The sequence below is a fragment of the Ceratotherium simum genome, chromosome 31 (genome assembly GCF_057802395.1).
Source record: "Ceratotherium simum simum isolate JZ-2026a chromosome 31, ASM5780239v1, whole genome shotgun sequence".
Lineage (NCBI taxonomy): Eukaryota > Metazoa > Chordata > Mammalia > Perissodactyla > Rhinocerotidae > Ceratotherium > Ceratotherium simum.
In genome coordinates this window covers 27372332-27389765 of record NC_141930.1, presented here as the reverse complement: position 1 = coordinate 27389765, position 17434 = coordinate 27372332, and the positions used below count along the sequence as shown (strand labels likewise).

The 17434-nt window shown below is 44.6% G+C and overlaps 1 protein-coding gene across 2 annotated transcripts in view; it reads left to right on the top strand.

Annotated features, from left to right (window-relative positions):
• The first annotated feature begins 659 nt into the window (after nucleotides 1–659).
• FAM110B (family with sequence similarity 110 member B) overlaps nucleotides 660–17434 on the top strand; it is a 148793-nt gene continuing 132018 nt past the window's right edge. For both annotated transcript variants that reach the window (XM_087420539.1, XM_087420540.1), the window contains exon 1: nucleotides 660–992. The gene's annotated coding sequence lies outside the window, so the exon portion shown is untranslated. The remainder of the gene's footprint in view (nucleotides 993–17434) is intronic.

Sequence of the window (17434 nt, the reverse complement as noted above, 5' to 3'; positions counted from 1 at the left end):
CCTAAAACAACAAAATCCTCAAAAAAACAACCAAATTATTGAGCAAAGAAAGAAAAAGCACTACCGAATCATAAATCATGAGGTGAATAATGATGCACCCCAAAACGTTCACTTCATTTTGAAACATGAGCTGGCCCATACTCTAGAGGCAGTACATAGTGTTTGAGGTTTTTTTCTATATTCTTCACTGTTTTCTCCATTTTTTGGAGTCTTAAAAATGCCTTCAGAAATTAAGTCTACAAATACTAAGATGCGGGTCCATCTGAGTACATGAAAGTTAGTCAGCAGAAAAGGTTGTCAGGCACTAAGATCACCTGGATGGGTTGACTACCAGGTGGGGTTATCACATTCACAAAGCAGGCTCTAAGTCTCCAGCGGGGCAGGATCTGATCTCGGGTTTCCTGGCAGTTCGGATCCAGCGGATTCTTCACTCCGGTGAGAGTGGGGGTGGGGTGCCGGAGGGGTTTGGAGAAGGGGCGGGGTGGGAGTGGGGAGGGGTTTGGGGGTGCGAGTGAGGGGAGGGCCGGAGATGGGGAGGGGGCAGGGCTAGAAGTGGGGGGGCGGGAGAGGGTGGGAACGGGGAGGGGGTGGGGAGAGGGCGGGCTGGAGGCGGGGCGGGACGCTCTGGAGGCGTGCACAGTCCACGGGGACACGCGCTCTGGGCCACAGCAACTCGCTCCAAGTTCCCTCCCTCGCTCTCCGGCGAAGCCTGCCTGAGCCCTCCCACTCGGTGCAGAGCGAACCTTCGCGGTGGCCGCCAGCCCGCGCTCTCCACGGCCTCGCGTCCTGGGCCCCCTCGGCCAGCCCCAGCCGCTCAGCCCGCGGCCCCGCGGAGGCGGCGGCGAGGACTCGGCGGCCCCTGCGGCCGGCGCTCAGCCCTCCGGCGGCCCGGACCTGTCTCTCGCGGGCCCCGACCCTCCTTCCCCGCGGTCCCCGAGAGCCTGGCACCCGGCTCGGGCCGCAGCGCCCCGGGTCCGAAGAGCGCGGCCGAGGTAAGGCTGGGCCGGGGCCGGGTCGGGGAGCCGCGTCGCGCCCCGACTGCGGACAATACCGAAGCCGCGCGCGCCGGAACGACGCCGGGTCCGCCCCTGCAGCCTGCCCGCCCGGCCTGGGGCTCCGTCCAGCCCGGCCCGGGGGCCGCAGTGGCCCAGACGGGCCCCGCGGCCGGCTGTCTGGGCCGCGAGGGGAGGCGCGGCGCAGCTCCCTCCCTGCGCCCCTGCGCGCTCCGCGGCGCGTCTCGGGCTCGGCGGGGAGGCCGGGCACGGGCGCCGGGGCCGGGCCGGGGCAGCCGGCCGCGCTGCCGAGCGGGGCTGGGTTTGCGGGGCGCCGGCGGTGGGCTCCGAAAGCGCGCCTGCTGGTCGCCGCCGGAGGAGTGGGTCGGCGAGGGACGGGGACTCCACTCCACTCCACCACGTCTCCTTGCGTGATGTTTATCTCGGATGCTAAATACTTTGGGAGTATCAGTATCTCCTAATCGTTGGCTGGGAATTCCTGCAAAACATGCAGATTTGGAGGCTCTGAAAGTTTGTTTTTGGTTACCCCCTCCAGCTCCACCCATGGTCTCATTCCTGTCTGCTTTCTTTGAAAGCATACAGATTTGAAATACAATTAAATTAGCCTTGGCTCGCTCGTGCCCCCATCACCCAGCGGAGCTCAGAACTTGGCAACAAAGCGCGTGCAGGCTGTGGGAAGCCGCTGATGCCTGCTGCCCAGCCTGGTGCCCTTGGATCGTTGTGAGAACAGGAGCTGCACAGTGTAAATGGCAGTGACAGTTCTCCCTCTGTGCAGGCTTCTGGGGAGGGAAGCGGAGATAACTTTGCTGTGTGTTTAAATGACTCTGGAAAGTGGAAAGAAAACACCTGGCGCCCCACTTTTTAACCCTTTCAAGTTGTTATTCACAGTTACTGAGCCACAAAAATGAGCGGGCTTTCTTTCCTGCCTAAGATATGGGCAGACTCTGGGTTTTTCCTCACGGCCATGTCCTGTGCAAATTCTGGCACACATCTGTGACAACATTGCAGGGCTGGCATTGTAAGGACTACAAATGTTTGTTTTTGAGAAGGGGAATACGATAGGAGAATAAGCATTTTTTGCAACCTAAATAGTATGACTTCCATTTTCTTCGTTTCCCCTGTTGATGTTGAAGGTATTTACTTAGCATTTTACTCCCCATTTATGCTTAGAATTGTTCCATGAAAAATACCTGTATTAATTTATTGTGCTTGTTTTGTGACGTCACAATCCCTGGTTATTCAGATGAGCGGCTTATTAAGCATAGTTTCTGTAACACAAGGGTGAGTTAATGGTAAGCCAGAATTCTTTGTGGGTTTCATCCCATGGACTTACCCTATGGTGTTTAACCTGTGGTATTACTATAGATTGTACAGCAGTAGAGTCACTGATTGAACAGGGAGGTGGCGATGCTCTGTCAACCCCATAATCTGTAAGCCCTTAGAACAGTGCTGGGAACACAGTGCTCGGTAAGTGTCAGCTAGTTTTATTTCTAATTTTTATCATCAGTGTGTTTTTTCTGTTTGGAAAACGGTTGTTTTATCCCAGATCTTTTAAATCATGGTGTATTTTAAGTCTGTGGTTTAACTTTAGATCAGAATCGAGGCTAGGTTGTTTTGCTTATGACTGACAAGCTCTTCCGTGTGTTCTTATGCACCATGTATAGCGGATCTGTAAGGGCAAGGACACAGTCCTGCACCCGGCCCTATCCACGTACATTTCATAATAAGGAGACCTAATTATCCATAAGGGCCTAGTTGTCTAAGGCGAAACCTAGACATTAGAGGAAACCTGGGCTCTGAACCCCATCCAAAACCCCCTTGTTCTCCAGGTTTAGAGTAATGCTCCAGTTCCTAGTTGCAAGAACCGTGTCAGCACAGCAGTTAGGTAACTCTTGCTGTGTCATAGCTAGTAACAGATAAATACATGTACTGTATATGCATCAACCAGAGCATATCATTCTTACTCGTGCTTTAAAGTTTTTAGAGCAGGATTTGCTAAGAGAAGAAAAATTAAAACTACTTACTTGCCGTGTGTCCGTAACCAAAAGATTACATTTGCTACTAGGTATTTTAAAAAATTGTCAGGAGTTTACTTTTATTTTGAGGTTTTTTTATCCCCCTTTTAACTTTGAGGCGACATCGTTTTCGTCCCTAAGCAGTTTACCTAGCTAAGCAAAGGATGGCCTTAACTCTCCGGGCCCTGCAGAACCGAAGCTGCTGTAGGCACAGTGTGGCAGCAGATGGTGCTGTGGATAATGCTGGTGTACGAGGCATATGTGGTCAAATAGAATTGGAGGAATTAATTTAGCAATCAATCCCATTGCTTGCCCTCTCCCCAAAATAGATGCTCACCGCAGACACTAACAGTCTTTTTAGGAATAAACTTTTAAAAAAGTTTGTCCTTTGTATTTTCAACTTTTTATGACTATTTACTTGGCCAGATTTTTCTCTCTGAAAACCATAGTATTCCAGGTCTTAAGACGAACATTGCTTGTAAAAATATTATTTAGTCAACTGGACCCTTTCTCCTCATTTTCCCATAATAGAATAAGATTGATCTTTCTGAGCCTAGAGGATCTCCAATGCACCTGGACTTTTTTTCAATACTTAACTTTTAGGGGAGAGAAACAAATGATAAGAAACCTACCTGTATCTTGGCTTTATTTAAGAAAACAACTTCCTAGGGTGAATTCTCCTTTATTCTGATTTTTGCCATTTTTCTGACTCCTGGTATGATGCAGTAGGAATTGATATTCTGGATGAAGACTCTGAAGCTCTGCAAAGTCATGATTCATCCAAGAAAAATATATTCGTTCTATTTAGTACAGCACCAAGGGGAGAAAGTGAATAAGGATGCTCAGAACAAGGGTTTTCTGGATTGTAATCAGTTATCTCTGTGGGCGGCTGTGGGACTAGCTGGTTAGAGGCAGTTGATTGTGCCTTCTCTTTACTCCTCCAACACAGGGGAGTTGCTGCTGTCTCCTTTCTGCCGGTCAGGTGAAGTGCCTCGGCTGAGTCATATAGCTAATGAGTAGCAAAGCTGTGATTTTAACCCCTCTGTGCACCTCTGAAGCCCATGGATCTTTCCACCCCGCCATGTGGAATAAGCTCTGTTTTGCCCATTCAGGAGACAGTCACTACATTCTTTTTGGGTTTGATACCAATAAATCTCCGCTTCGTAACTCAGTGACTTGCTTTGAATTTCCTGGGTAGCATTTGGTCATTAAAAAGTCCAAAACAGGAGAAAGTAAGCAGTTTTTAACTTTCATAGGAAACCTAAGATTTCACAATACCTTTTTAAAGATTGCTTATTTTAGGTGGGTTGAGGAGAAGGATGGCAGGTTTAACTTCTTTGAACTGTGTAAAGGCCAATACACATGGCTTAGATTAGGAAGTAATAATGTTGGGTCTGTTTTTGGCTTTGTTGCTCAAGTGATCTGGCGAAAGTCCTGGCTTCCTGACACCGCCAGTGACTTTCTTTCCCTTGGGTTACAGGGAGTTTATTCATTTTGATCACTTAACTACATCAGAAGGGATTATGATGATTAGTGAAACATTGGATCAGATCCCCATTCTGAATATTCATTGTTTTTTTAAATTAGAGCCTAATTTAATTTTTTAAATGGTGATTTTTTTTTGTATGGAAAGAATTATAGAAATATAGATAAGTAATATCTGAGAATTTTTCAAAAGAGAACACAAATTATGCCCAAGCGTTTATTAAAGAAGCTAAACATAGCATTGGTGCTGAACTTTGAAAGGATGAGTTTATAGGATGATTTGCATAGTTTTCCATTGTTTGAGGATGTCTTAATCCAAACAATTAACTGCAGATAATTAAGATATGGGCAAGGCTTCAGAACTTTTGCAGAATACATTTTCCTCCTGTTTTGAGACCTGGGTTTGTTTCTGGATGATCTTTTGTGATGCAAAATTAATGCACTTAAATCACACATACTCCTCTTCTGACAACTTAGGCTTCCTCTTACTGTGTGTGATTTTACATTAACATTTTGCAGTTGCAACCTCATAAGGAGAATCACCTTAGAACACAGCATTCAAAGACATGAGCCTTGTTTTTCTTTTGTTTTAGGAAACTTTAGTAGATGAAGCAAATTACTTCCTTTTTCCATTATGTTTGGTGGTAAAAATAGCGACCGTGTGGATGATTAGACAACTTGAAGCTGGAACGGGCGCTAAAGCTGGGATTTTGAAATGGTAAACACTTTGGAGAGAAGTTCAAAGGTGAATTCTAAGCAAAAGGAAACAGTATGTCACTTGGCAGACAGGTTTCTAGAAGAATTATAAGAATTCTGTGGTGTGTTTAATACATCAGAGCAAGATTAGTGACTTTTGAAATTGTCCAGTTCCAGATAAACCTTTTAAAATACAATTCAGGAGCATATTGGAAATTTTTGAGTGGTTGTGTTATGTATATAATGAGTGTTATGTTGCAAGGCATTTTTTCCTCGTAGCCCCATTAGAAGTTTGTTTCATTTTTTCGTCTTTTTCAGGAGGAATCACAGATATGCTTCAAAATGATCATTCTTGCCAGCAATTTCTTTGTCCCATTGACTGGAACTTAATGAGAAGAAAGTAATTATGGGAGAGAGTGTAGTTTAGTAATTTCTTCTGTTATGATTATTATATTAAATGGATATTTATAGAGGATTCATTGTATGCCAGGTATTGGGGATAAGCAGTGGCCACGAAAGACAGGGTTGCCGCCTGTTGAGGCTGCGTAGTGTAAGGTGGGGGAAAAAGATAATAAAATAAATAAATGAAAAGCTAACTTAAAGTAGTAGTAAGTGCAGTCAAGAATGGGGGTGGCATTCCCATCTGGACTGGGTGATCTGGGAGGGCCTCATGGAGGATGTTTGAGCTGAGATTTAAGTGAAAAGAAAAGGCAACCTCTTGAAGGTCTCTTGGCAGAGAGGATGGCTTATGTACAGACCCTGTGGCCGGCAGAACTTGCCTTTGTGAGGAACGGGAGACAGCAGCAGAGGAAGCAGGTCAGCAGGGCCTTGTAGGCCATGGGGGGATTTCTGTTTATGCTAAATGTAGCAGGAGCTGCCGGAGGTGTGACACGAGGCAGGCCAGGCTGCACTTTGCAGATCTGGCAGCTCACTCTGCCTGCCTTGCGGAGAACGGGTCGTTGGAAAGAGTGGAAGTGGGGAGCCAGTTAGGATGCTGTTATGGTGACCAGTGCGGTTGGGCTGGAGGGAAAGCAGAGGAGATGGAGGGAATTCTATGTTTGCAGGATCCTGAATTTCTCCTGACCTAGCACAGCATTGACCTTAAGATGCCTCATCATTGTTTATACCACTAAGAAAGAAAACAAACTGCCAGTTAAGCTGTGACACCCGCCACCCATTGTGATATGAATCCTGATTTCTGGTGTTCAAACGGGAAAAGAGATGTGTCTTGGAATTGGTGAAATACAGTGTATTCTGGAGATGAAGCTGAGAGGGCTTGCTGATTTGTATTTTATTTCTATTTGTATCTGAACAATACAAGTCGAATCTTGTTATTTGGAAGAAATCACCAACCTCAGGATTGGAAGCTGATATAGAAAACTGCGTCAAGTGTAAGTGGTCTTTCTGATACTTTAAAATCATGTAGAGAAGGCATTTACAGATTTTATTGCTTCCTGTTGCACTACAGACTGTTGATGTCAGAGATCAAGGAAACTGGGCCGGCCCAGATTTGCCAGGTTGGAGGGGAGGTGTAAACAGTGTGTGCACATCCAGAATGGGCGGTGTATCCCTTGGGAGTTACAGTCTTTGTTTCTCTCTGTGACAGTACTGGGAGCAGGGCATGGTGAGGGCTTGGTCACAGCCCTGGGGATTCCAGGCCAGACACTTAGCTGTAGGCCAACAGATAGGGAAGTCAGTTACTGAGGGACTGAGAGAGTGCAGGTTTTCTGCTTGAGTTTCTTTGGATGTGAAGATTGGCTCTGCGTGAAGTTGAGCAAGTTACTGAGGCTTCTGGAACCTCAGTTCCCTGACCTGAAAAGTGGGGATAATTGCCATACCTACTTAGAGGATTGTTGTGAGGGTTAAGTAAGACGATGCTTGCAAAGTGCCGAGCGCTCCATCCAGGTTAGTTACTGTTAAGTGTTACTGTCTCAGGGGTTTCATACGTCATTCTTTCTGTCTTGTATATTCTTCATCATACGGGTCACAGGATGAAAGTCACTTTTCAGAGACTCACCCTGACCACTGAAGCTAAGGTAGCCCCTTCTCTAGCCACTCTCTTTCCTGTTCTGTTTTATTTTATTCACAGCCCTCTTCCCTAACTGAAATTGTGTAATTAGTTTACATGTTGAAAGTACATTTCTCCACGTTAACTGGGATGCTGTCATGTAAACTGCTGTATCCACAGCGCCTAGACCTGTGCTAGGCCACATCGCAGGGCTGGGTACGTATTTACTGAGCAGAGTGTGAGGGTGATGCTACTGATTATGAAGTCCTTGTCATGGGACCTTGAAGGCACAGCAAAAAGGCCAGTTCTCAAGCAGAGTTCTCCTGATTTTGTTTTTTGTGCTCTGAGATGACTGGCTTTCCAGTTGAGGTGCATATACCTGAAGTCCAGCGGGCAGGGTCCGAGCGGTCCTTGATAGAGTATTTTGGGGACACGGGCTTGGAGGAGTGGGAGAGTTTATATTATTAAACTTGAGTTTCTTGGGGTAGTAGGACATGCTTGTTGTTTTGCTCTGGCATTTCAGAGGGTGTCACTTGCTTTGTCTTCAAGCTGAATGTCACTTGCTTTGTCTTCAAGCTGAGGCCTACCTAATGCCTGAGATGCCAGCTTACAGGCACCTGACTCCTTCCATAAAAATCACAAGAGTAAACATGGTAGGGAAATGTCCCCACTGTGAAAGCGACCAATGCCTGTCAGCTGCTCTGGCCACCCTGGAGGCCGGTGCTGAAATTGGGGCCCAGCTGGCAGCCTGGTAGACCTGCTGAGTCAGCACTCTGGATTGCGGCTTATGTCCCCCATTTCTAAGGCATATTATGTTCCTGATGATACCACATCTCATTATAATGACTTTTATTGGTGCATTGATTTTGATGCTGTTTGTATTTTTCAAAAGGAAATCATTACCCATTTTAGAAATAAGAATGTTTAAATATTCTTCTCCAGGCTTTTATCTTTCACAGGGCTTGATTGTTGACTACAGTCTTTGGGTGAAGTTTAATGAGTGAAATGTAAAGACTTATTTTCAAATCTTTGTGCAGACACTCCGCGGTCATAGATGGGTGTACGTGTTTATTCGCATACATGTGCAAACTGTTAGTCATCTTCCTTTCCCTGGCTACCGTCGGGTCACCGTTTCCACTGGTGGTCACAGACAGCTAGAAACTGGAAACTCAGCGGTGTTGGGAAATACTGATGATTGCAGACAGCATTTCTGTGTTTTGACTACATAGTTAGAACAAGGTGAATTGGGGGGTTCATTGTACACTTGACTGTGAGTTGGGGATCTTTAAAATCCTTTTAATCTATCTCTGGCCTGTGCTCATTCAGTTGATCATTAATTGGAATGTTGTGATTTTTAAGAATCAGATGTTTTTCTTCCCAATAAATTTTGTTCTTGTTTAGTGACCCTGCAAGAAGAAGAGGAATCATTATTGTGTTGGTTTTGAATATGACTAGTCGTGGATGCTCTTCACAGCTTCTGTAGGCTTTGTTCTAACCTGCAACATGAACTGGGTGTGTAACCATAAATGTTTTTATAAATTTTGGTCAGAGTGGCCACCATCTCTGAGGGGAGAGACTGGCTGTCTAGTAACTTAGTTCTTTAATTTCATGAAAATTTTATTTTTTCTAATTCTTGTTAGCAAATGTGTATTTACAGCTCTTATAGGGGAGAGTATTACAGTCGCATAAATCTATATTTTATAGGAAGTTGAAACATTCTTTCAGATAGTGCAGGAGATTTCTGGTCTACTTGTATTGTTTGGAAACTGGTTTTAAGTGACTATTCCATAGAAGTGATGGGAGCCCCACGCATATCATGTGGTTAGTGTGTGTGTGTGTGTGTGTGTGTGTGTGAAGGCCCAGTGTTGTGTGCGAGCTTCACAGCGGCCATGTTTTCCAGTTAGAAGTGGCTCTGCCCTCGCCCCCGTGTGAGGTATTCCAGCTCATGTGGCCTGATTTGCTTATCTGATTTCTCCCACAGGTATTTTTCCTTTCAGAGTTCACCAGCACAGGATTGAACCGCTTTGGCTGTTAATCCCCCATTGCTATTTCCATATGCCTCTTCCAGAGTAATTTCGGTGTGAAGCATTTAGCTGTTGAAAAGCTCTGTTCATTCTTTGGACCTTTTTCAAAAGGCGTTTAGGTGCTGTGAGTTAATGATCAAGAGACCACGTCACAAGGCCTTTTAATTCGGCATACCAAAACATTACCAAATATCTTCATACATTTTGTGTCTCAGGTATTTGAATATCCATTTTAATTTGGATTTTTCATTTTACCAGATAATATTTATTATTCACATATACCTTATATTAATCAGGGTTCTCCAGAGAAACAGAACCAATAGGGTGATCTCCCCCTCCCCATTTCTATCTCTATCTCTATTTCTGTCTCAGGGAGATTTATTATGAGGAATTGGCTCATGTGATGATGGAGGCTGAGAAGTCCCGCAGTCTGTCGTCTGGAAGCTGGAGACCCCGGAGAGCCAATGGTGTAAGTTCCAGTGTGAGGGCAGAAGAATGATGTCTCAGCCTAACCAGTCAGGCAGAGATCAGATTCTCCCTTCTTCCGCCTTTTTGTTGTATTCAGGCCCTCAGCAAACTAGATGAGGCCCACCACATTGGGGAGGGCAATCTGCTTCACTCAGTCTACCAATTCAAATGTTAATCTCACGCACACACATCCTTACAGACACACCCAGAATAATGTTTAACCAAATATCTGGGCACCCATAGCTCAGTCAAGTTGATACATGAAATTAACCACCATACACTTGTAGTATAATCAAAGTGTTTCAGGAATTAGGTAAGCTGTTTTGAAAACATTTTGTAAAAGTACTGTTTCCCAATCCTGTTTAAGTGAACCGACTCCCAGAATGTTAAGATCAGGTACCTGTGTCTAAGTGCCACTCCTCTATGAAGGCTTTCTCAGAAGTGCTAGCAACATTCTACCTTCCTGCCCAATACTTCCTTTATTGATTCAGTTGATTGCTGTATTTTGTGATGTGTTCTTTGTTTTGTGACGTCTCTTTATTGAGACAGTGAGTTCATCAGGGACAGAGACAGTGCCTATATTTCTCCATGAGTACTGCCTATGCAAGAAAACAGTGGTGGTGTTGACACCCCTCTCCTCCCTACTATATGTGGTCTTAGCATACGCATGCATGTGGAGGTGACGTTTGTAGCCATGAGCGTGATGGACTAAGTCTCCATGTTATGGTTTATCCCCAAGACAGTTTACGTTCAGATTTAAAGTGATAGCAGTTAGTTTGTATAAATATGTCTGATTTGCAGTTTTCACTCTTATTTGGCCTTCAGATTTCAGCTGGGTAGAGAGATGTTTCAAAAGTCTGTGTATTGCCTGACGTAGTAAATAAAGGAAGGAATTGAGTGCTATATCATTTTTTAAAAACAGATTATTCATACCTCTGATTTTTCCTCCATTACCATGTGTAATCAACCATAATAATAATGATAATGGTATTATTATTGAGCCAGACCCTTGTATAGTGCTTACCATGTTCCCAGCACTTTACTGATATTCTTTGTATTTGCCTGATGGCTCCATCATCTTCTGGTTGATATAGTTGGTGCATTTCTGTTTGCACACGATTTTAGCTTTGTTTTCTGAGACATTCTGCTTTAAGAGGTAAAGAACTGATCAGTTGCATATAACTAAAACGTTACTTTCTGTAGGAGTTCACTTTAAGATTTACTTGTTTAGAATGGTGTGGGCTTTCCTGAGGCTCCTTATCTGTTCCTGTTTGGGTCATGAGTTGGTTTGAGACTAGAATCAACCACAGGCAGCAGCTTGCTATAAGGCCTGGGGGACCATGACAGTGATGGGCAGGCTCATGACCAGGCGGTGTGGCCTTGGCAAATTCCGATAGGCTGACTTGTAGGTCTTAATTAAATCCCAGGGGAGAGTTTTATCTAGAAACCTGACCTCCTAAGATGAAACTGGCTCGGGCCAAGGGTATGTAGAGCTGAAACTTTTCACCTAGCATGGACATGGATGCCGTGCTTAATTGAACTGTTTTCCAAAACCAGTGCTCAGATTTTGGTCAGCTGATACGGTGACTAGTGGTGCCCCTAGTCACTGGCACCACTTCCATTGCCTAGTCAATAAATATTTGAGTGCCTGCTATATGCCAGGGACCATGCTGCTACCTGGTTGAGTGGAAGTCAAGTCTTCACTGGTCTTGAAGCTCTGGGTGGCTCTAAGCCCTGTGGGCCACCTCTCTTAGAACTTCTTCCTCATTAGCCATGTCTTAGAACTTGAATTCTCTAGTTCTAACCAAGTTACTGCCTGTTGCAGGAGAATTGAAGTGCCCTCAGCTGTGCTTCTGAACTCCTCCTCCATCCTCTGAAATGTCCTGTGCCCCGTGTTGAAATTGTCAGTGTGCCTTGTGAATGGGGTCACGTGCCTCACAGTGTTGTCTGCTTGACATGGGAGATGCAGCATCAATGAAGCAAAGATTCATCTTCTTATTATAGGAGAAAAATAAAGCTTCATCACTTTTCCTTTTTACCATCACTTTTTTGGCCCCTGCATCCCCTCTTTAAACAAAAAGTAATACAAAAGGAATATTATGTCAGAAGGTATTTCTTTTCTGCTTTTTGATATGTAAAGTAGCAAAGCTCCTGTAAGAAACTTCCTTCTACCGATAAGGGTGTAAATTCCTCAAACCTAACATAGCAAGCATAGTAGCAAGCAAGACAACTTTTGTCTGTGCTCATAGGTTTTTAGTAGATTGGTGCTTTGTGGTCTCGTGAAGTGACAGTGTAGGAATCATGAAAAGCTTACATTTGGAAAGGGGTGAATTCTTCCCCCTGCGTGTGAGCTGAGGCTAACATCAGGAATGCACCCTTTGAGCAGGAGGTGCCTCCAGATTGATGGCAGAAGACAGGCCAATATTCTTCAGCCTCTGCTCCTGCCCGCTGATGCTTAGCCACTCACCATCACCTCAATACTGAAATTAGGACCCTAGTCCTCTTGGGCATCCCTTCTGGGCTTTCCCCTCTATCTGACGCTGAAATATCTCTACTGCTTGGCCCCTCTCTGCATTCCTGGTGCACCTTCCACCTTAGTTCAGGCCTTGGTCATCTTTTCCTTTCCTCTGATAGCCCTGCCTCAACTTCTTCCTTTCCTGCCTCTACTGTACTGCCTCCAGAATTAGCTGAGATATCGGTCTGTCACATTGCTCAGCTCTTCCAAGCCCTGCCTATGTGCCGAGAACAAGATCTTGTTAATATGCTGTTCCCGGTCCTCCCTGACTTGGCCTCTGTGCCCTTCCAACCCCTTCCCTGCCATTGCACCTGCTGTTTCTTCTGCCTGAAGTGCCCGTTCCCCTCTGCTCTGCTTCATGCAATCCTGGTCATCCTCAAGTGCTTCCATCATGCCTCCTCTCTAATTAGTTTCCTTGACCTTATATTGTCTGACTAAAAAGAACAGAAGAAACAGTCACGTCTTTTATGATGCTGAAGTTGCTTGAATGCAAAGGCATAAAAGTATATCTCTGCCTGATCACTCCTGTAAGACTTGATAGAGGGACATAAATCATGTTCAAACCAGCAGCTTCTCGTGAATATCGGCTTCAGCCTTCAACCACCACTGCTCTAGAATGGTTTGCACCTGGCGATTGAGGAGAAAGGTGTCTCAGGTGCTGAAGGAGTTTGCAGATGGGATCAAGGTACCACTATTGATAGTATTCTGAGAGATGCTGGAGAAAACAAGAGGTGCCAGAATCAGGATAAATGCTATGATTTTTCAGAAAGCGCCAAGAGATCCTAGACTGGCGCTGTCCAGTATGGTGGCCACTGGCCGCGTGTGTCTGCTGAACACTAGGTATGTGGCTGGTCTGAATTGAGATATCCTGTAGTGTAAAATACCAGATTTTGAAGATTTAGTTTGAAAAAAGAATGTAAAATAACTCATTAATAATTTTTTATTTTACATGTTAAAATGATAATATTTTGGATTGATTGGGTTAAATAAAATATACCATCAAAATTAATTTCACCTGTTTCTTATTAGTTTTTAATATAGCTACGAGAAAATTTAAAATAACACAGATAGTTCACATTTATGGCTTGCATTATATTTCCATGGGAGGATGCTGTTCTAGACTCTTCAGTTCATTGATTTTACTCCGTGTCCTTGGCAGCCTTCTAAAACATAGTGTTAAGCAGATGGTGTGTACTTGTAGAAAAGGAAGTAGTAATAACTAAAAGCAAGAATAGTTTCACTGAGAACAAATCATGCCAAGCTAACCTCATTTTTTTCCATAAGGCTGCTAGGCTAGAAGATGAGAATGATTCGTAGATTTATGTTTGGATTTCTGCAGTACATTTGGAGCACCTCCTCTGATAAGTCGAGGACAATTCAGGGAACTCAGAGTGCGGTTGATAGCATGGCTGTCTCTGCAGCTGGTCGAACTCGGTTCTCAGAATATCTTGTACTGATTGTTGTGTCAGGAACAGGCTGGGGGATGCTGTCGGGCTTCCCGTAGAGCTTGTTTCGGGCTTCCCATAGAGCTTGTTTCATTTCAGTGATGTGAGGGAACATAAACTAAGATCGTTTGTCAAGAGGTCAAGTTTGATCAGATTTTAGTGGTCTAAGAGAAGGTTGTGCCACACCAGCCGTGTCTGCTGAATGGTCTGGAGGCGTTTGTTGAACACATTTATTGAGTGCGTGTGTGTCCAGGCACTACACTAGGTGCTGGGAATAAAGATAAGTACTCTGTTGTCCCTAACCTCACAATTTCATCTAAGGGGAAAGAGAACCACTTAAATAAGATGGCAGACGGTGTGGCAGCACACCGACAGAGGCACGTGTGAATCGGGTGCTGGGCAGTCAGAGAACATCCCTCACCTCTGCTGGTTTGTTGAGAAGACTTGCCTTGATTCTAATTCTTGCCACAAAGAATGGCTTGTTATTAATTGGTCTAAAACTAAAATCATTATCTTTATTGGTTCATATCCAACAACTTAATACATAGCAACTTAATTTGTGTGAGTTTTTTTAATCCTAATTGGTTTTATTTATATGTTTCCAGCTTTACTGAGGTGTAATTGACAAATAAAAATTATACGTATTTAAGATATACAACGTGATGTTTTGGTGTATGTATACATTGTGAAATGAGGATCACAATTAAGCTAATTAACATATCCATCATCTCACATAGTTATGTTGTTTTTTTATGTGTGGTGAGAACACTTAAGATCTACTCTCAGCAAATTTCAAGTAGATAATGCGGTAATATTATTAGTTATTATACAATATATAAACAACTGATACAACATATACAATATTATACAATATGTAAACAATTTATACAGCAATAAAAACTGTATACAATACAGTTGTTATTGTTAATTATAGTCTCCCTGTTGTACATCATCTCCAGAACTTTTTCATCTTATAACTAAAAGTTTGTTCCGTTTGACCAATATCTCCCCATTTCTCGCCCCACCCCGTCCCTGACAACCATCATTCTACTCTCTGCATCTGTGAATCTGACTTTTTAGATTCCGCATATAGGTATGTGAGATTTTTACTACACCTGTGATAGAAAGCTTGGTAGTATCTGCTTTGAAAAATTTCAAGGAGAGAATCATCTTGACATAGTACTTTGGGGATTTACCGGACCTGTGTACCAGGTAGAGTGGCCTTCAAACTATTATTTCTCAAAGAACATTCTGGCTTTGCCCTGTGGGTACCTGTTTGGCTGCATCCATACATAAGAAGATAATTCTGCATTCTGGTCATGCTTTTTGGTCTTAGTTGAAAGTTATGAACTTGCTGAGCTGTTAGCAATCTAGGAGGCTTATTTATTGTGGAAGCTCCTTTTAAGAGTTTACGTAGCCCATCCACTGCTTTCGTTCCCTCAACTTTCATCTTCCAAGTATGTAGTAAGTGACTTTAAGGCAACTTAGGTGGCAAGGAGTTATCCCAGACCTTTCCAGGATTGCCTTTCTGATGGAGTAGCCTTCTCGTCTATCCTGCTCTCCACTTTAGTTGAAGGATATTCCAGAGGTGGCCACAGCCATCTCTCCTTGTATATTGGTGGAGATACTGCCAGTACTTCTTGCATTGTTATTGCCCAGTGTGCTCTACACTTTACATGCTTAAAAATTTGTCAAAAACATACAAAGCAAATAATTAGATTATAAACGATAAATTTTAGGCAAAGTTGAAGCTCCACTGTAGCAACTTAGTAGGAAATTATGGTTGGTTTCTTCTCTATCTTGACCTCTGTTTCTATGCTATAATTTTCTCTAAGTCCTGAAATTTTAATTTTCTGTTTTCCCCTCATTTTATTTTATTTTTTTCTTGAAGCTATCTCACATCTTTTTGTGAAAGAAGGCAAGATTTAAGGTAAAACTAGAGGCTTAATGTAATTTTTGGTCTATAAGTTGGTTGTTTGTATTCTTTACATTGGGAAGGTAGGAGTTATATACTTGACCTTGTTGAAACATTCATATTAAATATTTAAATCAGCAGTGGGCAGCTTTTTTATTTTTTATTTATGTATGTTTTTTGTAGATGAGAAAAAATATTTAGAGGTCACATTTTTTTTTCCATTCAAAATTACAAGGGATTTTTTGTTTGTTTGTTTTTGGTGAGGAAGATTAGCCCTGAGCTAACATATGTTGCCAGTCCTTCTCTTTTTGCTGAGGAAGATTGGCCCTGGGCTAGCATCCGTGCCCATCTTCCTCTACTTTATATGGGATGCCGCCACAACATGGCTTGATAAGTGGTGCATAGGTCCGTGCCCGGGATCTGAACCCACGAACCCTGGGCAGCTGAAGCAGAGCGCATGCACTTAACCACTACACCACCGGGCCTGCCCCTCAGAATTACAAATTTTATGAAATCCTGCGAGGGGAAAAAATTCTTACAACTTAATTATCTCTTGAGTAGGAAAAAAAGGGAGATTTGGTGATGTTTCTGGGCGGTGACCAGGGTACCCTCTGGGCATGTTTGTGTGGTCGCAGCGCGTGGCAGGCAGACCTTTGGGTTCCTGTGTGTGGGGGGCTGATGGATTTCCCCTGGGGTTGTCTCATTTCTTGCTCAGAACAGCCCTGCAGGGGTGGTATGACTATGGTCCCGCCTTGCTAATGGGGACACCAAGAGGGGCGATGGAATCTTCAAGGCGTCAGGGAGTGGAAGAGCTGGTACAGCACGTGAACTCTGAGCCAGAGCTGCGGCCTTCACTGGGGGCAGAGAGGCTCCCGCTGCCCTCCCCAGCCTGGTCTTCCCCTTCCGGGGTCGCGCCTCTCGTCCCCCTGACCTGGCAGGGTGGAGTGAGCATTCCCACCTTCACCTTCCCTGGCTGGTGCCTCCCTGCCTGGGCCGCTCCCAGAGGCCCTGAGTCTCACTCCACCCTGGGATGTCCCTTCTGCTAGGCTTGGGAGGGGTTGTTGATGATCCTCAGATGGGTTTTCCCAGAGGATGTCCCCCTCCTGAAAGGCTGTGTTTGGAATTAGGCTGTATCCTGGAACTGAGGTTGGCTGGGCTTTACCTGACAAAAATTTCTCTCTACTGCAGGAGAAGGCAAATACCTGATGTTCCAGAATCTTTACCTAAGTGTATCAGAGAGGGAATATAACAACAAGAAATGCCAAGGGCAGCATACGAGTGTGAAGGGGGAGGATTTGGGATGTGCCCAGTGGCCATCCTCAGATCCACGCTACGGGCTCATGTGGGGTGCGGTGCTATCCTGTCCGAGATAGCCACCCCAGCCTGGTCCACACTTGGGCTCAGTCAGCGGTAGTTGACTGTGTTGGAAAGGCCTTTGTGGGATGGAGGGATTATTCAGTTGTGTGTCCTGCAGGTTGCCGAACCAAGACCCACGAGGGCATGGGATAGGGAGGCAGGTTTCAACTTAATAAAGGTCAGAGGTGCCCCAGACCAGAATGGGCTGTCATAGAAAATGGACTCTGTTGTTGAGATGGGGAGGAGGGGTCCGGAAGGGGCTGGACACTCGGCTTTCTGTGCCCCATGCTGAGGCCGTGAGTGTTTTTATCTTGACACGTATCGGCTTCACTCGTCACCTACCATGGCTGTTGCTGTTTCTAGCACCATCTTTGTTACTTCTCATTTCGGGTTTGCTTCCTCTTGCCTTAGAAGCTCTGAGTCGGTCGACTTAACAGTCTATTCAGGGCACTCTCTCAAGGGCAGTGTTGGAAAACAAGGTCACGTCTCTCTTT